Genomic DNA, 8,909 nt, shown 5'->3' on the forward strand with positions numbered 1-8,909 from the left:
CAAGTCCTGGAGGTCGGTGCATAGACTGTGGCGGCGAGGGGGCTTCAGTCTACTGGCGGAGAGGGAGCTCGCTGGGCCTAACATGCGGGCGAGAGCCGCCGCCGCTGGGCGACCAACGCGAGAAGCTTCGACGTGGCGCGGCCGGCTGTGGGGTGTGAGAGGCGGCGCCGGAGGAAGAAAGCGCAAGGCAGCGACCTCGCACCCGGCCATGCTAGTCCTCACCAGTCACCACACGCCTGTAACATGAATCAATTGGAGAAATATTCGGGAGGCTTAATTTATGGCCGGAACGTAATCCACACTGCTGGCTAGATTCCTAGATCAATCGTCTCCTCCTCAACCACGTAGTACTCGACATACCGGATCTGCATGTCCGGCACCGGTTGCGCGTCACGAACTCAGATCTGCACCAGCATGGCCCCGTCGGCAGGAAGATCTGGTTCTTCGTCATCCCGGCGCCGTGCACAGTGAGGATCACGTCCACGCAGTTTACCCTCTCCGCGAACCTGCGCACGTCCGTGCCGGCCTCGGCCATGTCGGCTCCCGCCGGTACCGCCATTGTTTGACGCATCGAGAGTTGGTCTTGTGCTCAAAACCTAATTAATCGATTCCGCCAAATAGCTATTTGGGCCGAAAACCTAATTAATCGAGCAGATTAGGGACAGTACGCGGGGCAACTAAATAGAAACTTGATGGAGGGCAAGACCTGGCTAGCTAGGCAGTTTGTAGTTCGGATAGGAGTCTGTAGTTTGTACGTGTACGTGTATAGGAGGGAAACTGAACGGACGAAAACGTACTTTGCGACGGACTAAAGCGCAAAGCAACGGACCAAACTATGGAAATGTTAGGCTCTTTATTACTCCCTTCGTTCCTTTCTATAATGCTTATTGTTTTTTCACATTTGTTCCAGAATATAAGAGTAAAGCTATGTTTTTTTTGCAAAGAACTCCTTCCACCGATCAGGTCAAGTCCAGAAAATCTGGAAACTGATCTGGCCATGTATTTCTGAGATCTATTTTCAGTTTCCTATTTTGTGTGTGATATCGCTAGGGGGTTTTGTGTAAAAAAATGGCTCGCTAATTTCTGTGCCAAAAAACAATAGGCACTATAGAAAGGAACGGAGGGAGTATTAGGTATAGATTATGTTACTAAACACTTATTAACACTTTTGAAATCAAAGAAACTCAAATCAAATCAAATTTGAACTCAAATTATGATCACATGAAATGATGGTCAAATCTGCCAATTTCAGTTTGGTCACTACTTTGAGCCCCTGTATTTTGAGATTTTCAAACCAAACAAATCCAATTCTTTGCACCTCATCCAAGTACACATAGAGGTGAACAACTTTTGTAAAGACCACCATATCAAATTCAGCTTGGATCAAAAACTATTCAAAAACTATGCTCAAGCAAAGTTGAGACTTTTTAACAACATCAACATCACCCCACTTTGCAAATTTTGCATTTCTTTTATTTTTGAAATTCCACCACCACCATTGTGAGTCTCTGGTCATTTGCAACCAATCCAACCAACCTATTTTCAAATTTTCGAACTACATTACATAGAACAAAATTGGCAAAAACTTGAAATTGCAAATAGGCACAAATCCCAAAACACTATTTGCAATAGTGTTCTTGCCAACCTAGTGCACCACCTTGCCTCTACATGTTCCCTGGTCCCCTCTACACCCAACCCTGGCATAGCAACCCTAGATGGAGGCCAAACATGGCATAGCCATGCCATGCCGGCCATGGAGCATCTAGCCCTAGCCAACCCTAGCTCCTCCCCTCTCTAGCTCGGCCAACCCTGCCATTCTGCTCCCCCTGGCTCCCCTAAACACGCCTGTGCCCTCCATGATCAAAGAGGAACCCGCCACCGCCGGGAACGAGATGCCCTTGACGCCACAGAGCGACGACGAGTGCCGTCGACCCGGGCCCCCTCTCGCCCTCTCCCTTCTCCAGCGAGCTCCACTGGACGACCGCCGCCCGCCAGACAAGCTCCCCTGCACGCGCGTGTACTGTCGCCGACGACAACATCGCCGCCCTTCCGCCACAGCCTCACAAGCACCCGACACGGGTAGACGCCGCCTAGATTCGCCAGCATGCTCCCCATAACCGCCTGGAGACCAGGAAGCTGCTGCGCACGTCGCCTTGCCCTTTGGCGCCCTGGAACGCCATCGCCACCGTCGACCTTGCCGCACCCCACGGCCACCTCGCGCAACTATAAAAGGCGCACGCCCCTGGACAAATTGAGCACGCCATTCCACTCCCCTCTCTCTTCTGCCTCTCCTCGCACCCTCTCCGCTCCACATTACTCACCACCGCCGCCTAATTGCACCATCGCCGCCCGTGCGCTGTTGCAGATCAAGCCAACGATTTAGTCCATCCCCGGAGCTCCCACGACCACCGTTGAGCTCGCCGTCGTCGACAACGACCAGCAGCATCGACGGTGTTGATCGCCGGAGCCCCTGATCGCCGTCAACCCCCTAGCCTCGCCGCGCCCGTAAGTCCCTCTCGCCGGAGAAGACGACGCGCCTCGCTCGTCCGATCGCCTTTTAATCCAACGGCCCACATCATCCCGTACCTCTTCGGGTTTTAAAACCCACTGACAGGCGTGCCACACCTATCAGGAGGCCCGTGTGTGCGAGACGCACTGCTGGGCCGGCCCACTTCTCTCTCCCTCGCTGGCCCATTAATTTTCCCGCGTGGCCTGTTAATTCAAAATTGGTTTAAATCAAATCTTTTAAAATGCAAACTGGTGTCTAATTCAAATTCAAATGGTTTCAAATCTACTGCACCAAATTCAACAAATTTTATATCTTTGGAAAGTCTATGAAATTATCTAAACAACCCCACTGGTCTCACATTTAATCTCTTTGTAGAATAAATGTGACAAAAACAACAAGTCAGAGACTTTTACAACTTCAAACAATTATTAAAAATCAACCAAAAATGCTATTGAGTTGATTTCAACTGTCATAGATCACATTTCACATGATTTAATTGATTATGCAAAAATATGGTAGGGTTACTTTGAGTGATCATGGCCTAAAGTAAATAAAGGACTATAGGGCTATTTCTAGTCAAGTGATATTGTCCAAAACTATATAATAAATCCCATGAGGTGTTTGCCCTCATTTAAATCTTGTCCCAAGTAACTTTATATGAGGTAGTAACCATGGTTTACATAATCTCATATTGGGTTAATTGGTGATATTAAATCATAATGATGGTAGTGTGAAATTGCATGAGGTGCTCTACCTCATTTAAATCATTTTCTCAAATGATGATTAGGAAGGGTTGACCTTGGTCAACATGGATTCATAGGTTATTCATTTGAGGAGATTAAATCTTAAGAGCATCTCCACTCGTCCCCCCGAACAGGCCCCCGGCGAGCGTTTTTTCCATCCGGACGGCGTAATTCGGCCCAGTCGCGCCCCCGGTTCCTCGTTCGTCGGATTTGGGCCGAAACTCAACCGGCGATACCTCCACATCCCCGGCCCCCGGGAGCTCTCGGGGACTCCGGACGAAAGCAAGCACGCGAAACGGCGAGGAAACTTCCCGCGCGTCTGGTGGCCCCAACTTGTCGGCGAGAGAAACCGATCGTCGTCCTCATCGCATCGTCTTCCGCGCGCTGTAAAGGCCTGCCGCCGGTCTGCATTCGCCGGCCACGCGGCGAGTTAATGTCGTCGTCTTCCGCGCATGCATCGTCTTCCGCGCGCACTAAAGGCTGCCGCCGGTCAGCTCGCCGCGGACGCGTCGCAATCCACGCGGCATTTAATCCCCGCGCCAGCCACGCCTATATACGCCGGTCCACTCGCCGCGAAGCGTACCCCCGTGCTCCACTCTCCCTCCACTCTCCCTCTACTCTCAAGATGGCGTTCTACGACGACGACGGCGCAGCCAACAACGGCTTCCCCCGCCGGTCGCTCCACGCGTGGGAGGGGCACCTCCTCCACCAGGCGGGGTACCCCTGCCCGCCGGACACGAGGCCTCCCGGAGGCGGCTGGCGGCTAAGTGCTGGCGGCGTTCCAATCCCGCCGCCGCCGCGGGGCCATGCCCTCGACGTCGCCATCGAGGAGGCGAGGATGACGATGACCGACGAGGAGCGCGCCGACCCGCGCCACCACCCCGAGAACTACACGCGGTGGAACTCCTACTTCCTCCAGCGGTGGGAGCGGGAGCTGGCGGCCTACGACGGCCCGCCGCCTCCGCCTGCGCGCAACAACGCCGCGGGCCGCCGACGGTGGTGGAGCGCGCCGGAAAGGACGTTGGCGAACGTCATCGCGCACATCGAGGGCGGCAACTCCCCGGTGCTCACGATGCCCCCTCTATCGGCATCGAGGGCATCGGCGAGCCGCCGTCGGGGAAGCGTCTGGCAGCCACGGCGCATGGCTGCCAGCTCGTCGTCTTCCGGATCGGCGTCAAGGTCATCCTTGGCGCCGGTGAAGAGGGAGGAGGCGACGTCGCCTTCGACGCCGGTGCGCGTCAAGAAGGAGCCGGCGTCTCCGCCGGCGACCGAAGGCGCAGCAGCGGCGCCCTCGTCATCCGAGAACAGCCTTCCGCGCCGCAGAGCGGCCGGAAGAAGACGAAGAAAGAGGCCGCCGCAAGCCAGCTCGCCGAGGAGGAGGCGAAGCGCGCGGAGGACGCCGCGATGGCGGAGGCGATCGCCAGGTCGCTGCACGACATGGAGGAGGAGAAGCGCGCGGACGACGCCGCCTTTGGGCCCCGGCCGAGCGCGGCCCCGGGAGCGCCAGGAGGCGGAGCAGCAGCGGCGGCTGCTGGACCTGGCCGCCGCACGCCAACTCGCCGCCCGCGCCGCTCCAACCGCCAACGACGATGTCGTGCGGTACCGCCGTCCTGCGACACCTCCATCCGGCGTCGCTGTCCCCGTCGTCGACCTCGAGTCCTCCGACGACGACTGGTACAAGCCATCCCCGGGGTGGGGAGACGCCGGCCAGGGCAGCAGCAGCCAGGCCGCGCAGCCGAAGGCCAACGACGACGGCTCCGACGACGATGGCGGCGACTACACGGTGTTCTACCGCCATTTCGGCATGTAGAGCGCCGTGTTTTAAAATTAGCGTTTGAATTCCCCTAGCCGAATTCGAAATATAGTCGAATTCGGCCTCTATGTATGAACTCCTCCCGTAATGTAATAAATATCATTAAATTTAGTCTATATTCACCCGTTTTTAGCCGTAGTTTGTCAAGTTTCCGTTTTTTAAATTCGCATCGTCGACTTCGCCTGGGCACGCGGCTGGGAAACTACTACTCCCCACGCCAAATCTTCCTCCAATCCGGACGAAAATTTCGCCGGATTTGGGCGTGGGGAGCGCCAACGAGTGGGGATGCTCTAACAAGATTCAATGAGAGGCAATTATTTCCCCCAAAGACTTAAAGAGAAACCCTAATCCACATTTCAATGAGAGGAAATTATTTCTCTAACCCTAAGTAAGAAAACCCTAGTATAAATTTCAGGTAGCAATGTTAAGTGATGATGCTAGATCATTTTGAGTGAGCCATTAAGGCTAATTAAGTCTACTAAGTGTTGTTTGGTGATTGTATCCTCGTATTCGTTTCTAGACGCTAGTACCAGAGAATACCAAGAGGAGGAAAGCTTCTACCAAGAAGAGGAGGAAGAAAACTTTGATCACTACCCCACTCAAGGCAAGCTAATATTCTTGCAAGTGCAAAGTTGATGTCGTGGTGAACAGACAGATGCCATGGGATGGCTTATCTTGGGGCCGAATGGACGCTAGAGGATTCGGGGGAGGGTTTTTGGTATAGATGGAGAGGTTTCCGGATGGATTCCTCAAGAACTTGGCCTTGGCCGAAGGTAGAAGATGATGAACTCAAGAACAAAGACTGCACAAGATCTCTCTATTTCTTGATCACAAGTGCTTTCAAGTTTCTGGTTACAAGTGAGCCTATCGAGCATGCCCGCGAAGGGTTGTGCCCCCTCTCCTTATATAGGGGAGAGGGTGGCTTACAGGGGAAGAAACCCTAATGGGATCTTTGACTAGACAAACTACTTTACAAAGCTACTTTAGCTACCGGTGATGCCGGTATGCCTTTAATCAGGAGTTGTGCAATCCTCCGGCACCTTTTACGTCATCGTTCGCCTTTGGCGTCAGGGCTTCGATTAAAGCTGAAGTGCTTCGCTCATCTTTGTCTTCTAGCTCTGGAGAGCATCTTTGACCAGTCTTGCCGACGTGCTACAGTGTAGCCTGTTCCGGTATTCCGGTACGTTCTTAGCCAGTTCCGGCATCCCCCTTCCTGGGATACCGGTATGATTCTCTGAATCAACCTTCGTTATCCGGAACAACCTTTAAACCGGTACTTTGATGGCTCAAACCATCGGTTTGGCATGCCTTTGGCATACCTTGGGTCATCCCCCCAACATTAGTCCCCGAAGCTGGTATAGTCCGGTGGATCCTATCCAACGGACCATGCCAGGTTCTCTTTTCTCAAGGTACCGGTTTAACCCTTCCGGAATCCGAATCAAACTCTTCGGCGTTTTTGCCGAACTTATGTCTTTGTACCGATTTTCTCCGGTATCTCTGTCATTAAACCTCTCCTCGACGAAGTCGAGAATATCTCGGAGTACCGCGCACATCGATGACATGCGCCTTTGTGCACTGACGCGCGTCAGTGTCAGTGGTCACTTCGGTTCGTCTTCTGTGCCAGCATTTATGGCACCGCACCGGACCCGCGCTGCCGTTCCGGATCCGTGTGGCCTCCCTGTGTCCTCGTATTTTTGGCGCGTGTATCCGCATGCCACGTGGTGGCCCACGAACCGAACCGCCGTGGCCCAGCGGTTGCCGGCCCACTTCTCCTTCTTCCTATATAACTGGGGTGCGGTTCCACTTCATCTTCTTCTCCGCATTTGCTCCCTTTCCTGCGCACAGAGCTTCTCGCCCCCTCGCGCTCCCGTCGCCGCCGGTCTCCGCCAGAGTGCTGCTCCGACAAACTCCAGCCGCTTCTCGCGCTGCGCCGAGACTTTCCGCCGCGCAGAGAGCCTCCAAAGCACCTCCGACGTCGCTGCATCGGGCTCTCGACGGCTACCTCTGCTCCTCTTCGCCGCCGGCCTTCGTCAACGACTGCGAGCCTGCTGCGTCTCCGGCGACCTTCTTCTTCACATCTTCTGCCACCTCAGGTGAGCTCCAATGCCTATTTTCCCCCTTCTTTTTCGCTTTTCTGTTCTTGGGCCGGTAGTGTATTTACTTTCTCTTTTCTTTTGCTTTTCCTCTTACTCGTAGATCTTCACGCAAGGCTAGACTTTGGGAAACTTGTTTCTATATAGATTCCGGCATCTCTTGACTCGTATGTCTACCGACGAATATCTTTCCGAATCGGCCTCCAACAGCCACCATAGCCAGTCTTCCGACGGGCTCGAAGCCGAGCTGGACCGGATGGGAGCTTCCTCATCCGTTCCGGACACCGGTTCCAGAAAAGACCAGGAAGCCAGTAGCTCCCGCCAAGGTTCCGGTGTGGATCTGGCCAACATCACCCGGGGAGCTTGGAAAGGCTCCGACGTGACACAACAGGACATTGACTGGCTGTATCGCTCCCGGAGGATACCGGCACAGGTATCTTGCCGGATTCCACGTGATGAGGTGGAACCCAAGCCTGAAGCCGCAGAGTTTGTTGTTTTTGTTGCTCACTTTGAGCGCGGCTTCGGCCTTCCTGCCTCCGATTTCTTTCGCCAGTTCCTTGATTTCTATAAACTCCAACCCCATCACCTTCCTGGCAATGCCATCTTCTACCTTTCTTGCTACGTTTCCTTCATGGAGGCTTACGTTGGCCTCCTTCCCACCAAAGAAGCTTTCGCTCGCTTCTTTTTCCTTCGGATCAACTCGGTCCAAGGCAGAGATATTCCCAAGCCTAAACCTCCGGTGCAGTGCGGATCCTGCATCGTGGGTTCCCGCCAAGGGAGCCCCTTCTTCAAGTTTTCCGGCCTGGACTCCTGTCGTGCCTGGCAGGAGACTTTCTTCTATGTGAGGAACAAGGGTTCCTCAGATTTCATCAACCTGCCGGCCTACAACCCGACGACGCCCACGAAGGCCAACTGGGGCTACTATCCGGGGACCAACCATATCGAGACCAACCGGATAGTTCGGTTTCTGGAGAGCCTCAAGAAGGAGACAAAGATCTGCTCCGACAATATCATTCGTCCGTTTATCTCACGTCGGGTGCTTCCTCTTCAGCACCGTGCTCATAAGATGAGCGCCCCCCGTGATCCCACGAAAATTACCGGCTTGGCCCTGAGCAAAAAGGATGTAGCGCTCAAGGCCAGGCAAATTTGCAACACGGACATGCCCCGGATTGGGAATGGGGCCATCTTCCCCTTAGCGCCACGAACCCTCCAACCGCTGCTGTAAGAACTTGAGTAATCCGAATTGTTTTTTCCGGTAGCTTTTCAGCGCATGACTAACAGGTTCTTCTCTTTTTCAGGCCTGCGAACGCTTCCCTCGCATCACCGCGGAGGCTCGAGGTCCTAGCCGGAAGCGCGACTTGGACGAAGTGGACCCGGATCCGTACGTGGTCTGGACCAAGAAGAAGACGGGCCGCACCCCCGCTCCACGCCCTGGTAACTTTTCTGGCAAGGGCTCTGATTCGGATGATGAGGTTACCATACTTGAGGTATATTTTGCTCTTTCCGCTTTCTTATGCATTATCTTCCTGTAGACGCCCCCTCAGCCAGCGGCAACCCACTGGTCGTGGAGCACACCACCCCACTTCAGGCCGAGGTTGGGGCAGAGTTTCTGGAGAAGCTCGCCTGCCAAGGCCACAAGAAGAAGGCGCCTACACCTGAGGCCGGTTCCACTGAGGCCCCTCCGGCCAAGCAATCCCGGATGGAGATCGGTGGCAAGACGGTCACCACCAAGCGCTACCGGAAACGGGAGA

The sequence above is a fragment of the Lolium perenne genome, chromosome 4, assembly GCF_019359855.2.
Source record: "Lolium perenne isolate Kyuss_39 chromosome 4, Kyuss_2.0, whole genome shotgun sequence".
Classification (NCBI taxonomy): domain Eukaryota; kingdom Viridiplantae; phylum Streptophyta; class Magnoliopsida; order Poales; family Poaceae; genus Lolium; species Lolium perenne.